Consider the following 4,108-nt stretch of genomic DNA (forward strand, 5'->3'; position numbering starts at 1 on the left):
ATTTAAAAAAATATATGATTCATTATAATTCATAATAAAAGAAATGTCAAATTAAATACTAATTCCAAAGTAGACTTTAGAACAATAAAATGAGTAAAACAAGATAGTAAAAATATGTTTTAAACCTTTAACTGGAGAGGGTTATTATGAAAGGACCATAAAATCTTGTTTTTATTTAATTAATTGGTTTATTCATTTATTTATTATATTTAATTTTAAATAAATTTTAATGGAACACCTCATGAATTTGTATGTCATCCTTGTGCAAGGGCCATGCTAATCTTCTGTGTATCATTCCAATTTTAATATATGTGCCACCCAAGTGAGGAATAATCGTAAAATCTTAGTAAGAAATAACAATTCCTGTGAATATTTGAAAATTTAAAATTATTTTAAAACAAAGGGAAAAAGTCATTAAAATAAAGACTAGATTTATTAAACGATACATCTGTGCAAGAAAATGAATGTATATTAGCTCATGTAATCAACACCGACAATCTAATCAGATACTTCTACTGCGGTAGTTTTCTCTATGTACATAGAAAAACAGATACACTGGGGGTTAAGAAATAGCGTAAGGACATGGAGTAAGTGGAAGAGTTAATATGAGTTCATATAAAAATTGCATACTCTTTCCCATTAGAAATTACTTTCACTAGGAATTATACTAAAAACAAAATCAGACTGCAAAAATGTGGGTGCACAAGAGTATTTACTCATAATACATTTGAGAATAACACTATTTGGAAACTGCATAAATGTACATCATCAGGATTGGATAAGTTAATGTGATATATCTACAGCAGGAAAATGGGGAGAATAGAAGACAACTAAAATAGTTGAGTGCTGGGGATGAGAACATGGAAACTGGGAAGAAATGAAGCAAGAGATTCATTTCATTTCATTTCAATTTTTTATTTTTATGTTTGCCCTAAACTATGGATTGCCATTTTAGTTTAAAGATTACATATTTTGCTTTATAATAAATTTAATTATTTTGCTTAAAGTCACTGCATTGCATGAATCTTAGCCAATTTATGTAAATTGTTATGTGTGTATAAAAGATGTCTACAAGAAAAATCATAGAAATACTAGCAGTGATTTATTTATGGATGAGATTTCAGGTGGTATGTATTTCTTTATGTTTTCCATATTATTGGAATTGCTTTATATTGATGCATATAAATATTTATAAATATGTATGTATTTAATTTTAAAATATAAAACATGACTTATTGTTTCCGAACATGAAAGAAGGGCATGCAATATCACATACATTAGATTCAATAAGAAAATGAATTAAGTTGACATTTAAATAAGTTTATCACAAACCTAAGGTTGTGTTACAAATTGATGTATGTAATTTATTTTTTTTATTGTATGTGGTGCGTTGTAAGAAAATATACAGGGGATTAATTTTTTAAAAAACTAAATCTAATAAGAACTGAGCTGTTCTTCTAAAGGAAAATAATTGCACGTTTATGAATCTCACATTTAAATTTAAATCAGTCAAAATATTAATCTGCCATAACTTATCCTGCATCTGATATAGTCTTGAGTGTTATTTGTTATAACTTAAACATAAAATGCTGGCATATACATTTTGATTTTTAACTATGTTTTACTATAAAATACAATAATAAATAAAGTCTATCTTGAATTCACTGAGGTATTAATTAATTAGAGTATATACTTAATTCATAATATATGTCAGGCATGGTATTAAATGTGAAATTTTAGGATGGGTACAGTGGCTCACCCCTGTAATCCTAGCAATAAGGTAAGCCGAGGTAGGCGGATCACCTGAGCTCAGGAGTTGAGACAAGCCTGGCCAACATGCAGAAACTTGTCTCTACTAAAAATACAAAAATTAGCCAAGTGTGGTGGCACACACTCGTGATCTCACCTAATTGGGAGGCTGAGGCAGGAGAATCACTTGAATCCGGGAGGCGGAGGTGCAATGGGCTGAGATTGTGCCACTGCACTCCAGCCTAGGTGACAGAGCGAGAGTGTCAGAAACAAACAAAAAAGTGAAATTTTAAATATACAAGGTCCCTGCTTCTACTTACATTCATCAAATATGCTTGTGTTTTACTCAGTTCAAACTGTTATAACATAAATACTATAATCTGGGTGGCTTAAACAACAGATATTAATTCCAAACAGTTCTCAAGGCTGATAAGTCAAATTTCAAGGTGTTGGTGGGTGTCTGGGAGGGTTTCATTGGACTTACACCATCTTGTGTTAGCCTCACATGGTGAAGAGAGAGAACTCTGGACTCTCTTTTTGTATACCAATCCCTTTAGGGAGGCTGCATCCTAGTGGTCTCATGTAAACCTAATTTTCTGCCAAAGGTGCTATTTCCTGAAACCATCTTATTAGAGGTTAGGGTTTCAACTTATGAATTTGTGGGGGACACAAATACACAGTCTATTATTGTTTGCTAATGAATGCATAATTGAAATTGAGAAGGCAATTCCATAGGAAAGGAATACAATCCCAAAGGTGTTTGATTTAGAGACATGGTGAAAAACCTGATTTAGACTGTGAAGCAAGGAAAAATATTCTGAGGGAATTACTACTGAATTACATTACCTAGGGTAATTATAATATAGGTGTATGAAAAATGTAAGAATTAAGGAAAGAGAAAAGAAACATGAAAGGTGGCTTGACAGTCAAGAACAGGTTTATTTTAAAGAAATACACCTGAGAGGGGCTCCTGGCCGAGATTGGTCAGAGGTACACTCTCTTACAGATTAAGAATTTTTAAGAATTCCAGGTGGAAGAGTTTATCAGAGGATGGGACTGCTTCTGTGTCTTTTTGTTGTGCTTATCTGGGAGGGAGAGTTGTGTGCCTGTTCCCATTCATCTTTCTTTTTTTTTTTTAATTATACTTTTTAATTATACTTTTATTATAATTATACTTAATTAATTATACTTAATTATACTTTTAATTATACTTTTTAATTATACTTTAATTATACTTTTTAATTATACTTTAAGTACATGCAGGTTTGTTACATATGTATACATGTGCCATATTGGTGTGCTGCACCCATTAACATGTCATTTACATTAAGTATGTCTCCTAATTATATCCCTCCCCCCACCCCCTCCCCACAATAGGACACGGTGTGTGATGCTCCCCTTCCTGTGTCCAAGTGATCTCGTTGTTCAATTCCCACCTATGAGTGAGAACATGCGGTATTTGGTTTTCTGTTCTTGTGATAGTTTGCTGAGAAAGATGATTTCCAGCTGCATCCATGTCCCTACAAAGGACACGAACTCATCCTTTTTTATGGCTGCATACTATTCCATGGTATATCTGTGCCACATTTTCTAAATCCAGTCTGTCACTGATGGACATTTGGGTTGATTCCAAGTCTTTGCTATTGTGAATAGTGCCAAAATAAACATATGTGTGCATGTGTCTTTATAGCAGCATGATTTGTAATCCTTTGGGTATATACCCAGTAATGGGATGGCTGGGTCAAATGATATTTCTAGTTCTAGATCCTTGAGGAATTGCCACACTGTCTTCCACAATGGTTGAACTAGTTTACAGTCCCACCAACAGTGTAAAAGTGTACCTATTTCTCCACATCCTCTCCAGCACCTGTTGTTTCCTGATTTTTTAATGATTGCCATTCTAACTGGTGTGAGATGGTATCTCATTGTGGTTTTGATTTGCATTTCTCTGATGGCCAGTGATGATGAGCAATTTTTCATGTGTCTGCTGGCTGTATGAATGTCTTCTTTTGAGAAATGTCTGTTCATATCCTTTGCCCACTTTTTGATGGGGTTGTTTGTTTTTTTCTTGTAAATTTGTTTGAGTTCTTTGTAGATTCTGGATATTAGCCCTTTGTCAGATGAGTAGATTGCAAAAATTTTCTCCCATTTTGAAGGCTGCCTGTTCACTCTTATGGTAGTTTCTTTTGCTGTGCAGAAGCTCTTTAGTTTAATTAGATTCCATTTGTCAATTTTGGCTTTTGGTTACTGTGGCCTTGTAGCATATTTTGAAGTCAGGTAGCGTGATGCCTCCAGCTTTGTTCTTTTGGCTTAGGATTGTCTTGGTAATGCAGGCTCTTTTTTGGTTCCATATCAACTT

The 4,108-nt window shown here is 33.3% G+C and overlaps 1 non-coding gene across 1 annotated transcript; it reads right to left on the reverse strand.

The window, feature by feature from the left end:
• Positions 1-223: 223 nt before the first annotated feature.
• On the reverse strand, positions 224-331 carry LOC111550945. Its single transcript, XR_002734207.1, has one exon. It is a non-coding gene; the product is annotated as a U6 spliceosomal RNA (small nuclear RNA).
• Between the last annotated feature and the right edge of the window lie 3,777 nt (positions 332-4,108).

Source organism: Piliocolobus tephrosceles, chromosome 3, assembly GCF_002776525.5.
Source record: "Piliocolobus tephrosceles isolate RC106 chromosome 3, ASM277652v3, whole genome shotgun sequence".
NCBI classification, from domain to species: domain Eukaryota; kingdom Metazoa; phylum Chordata; class Mammalia; order Primates; family Cercopithecidae; genus Piliocolobus; species Piliocolobus tephrosceles.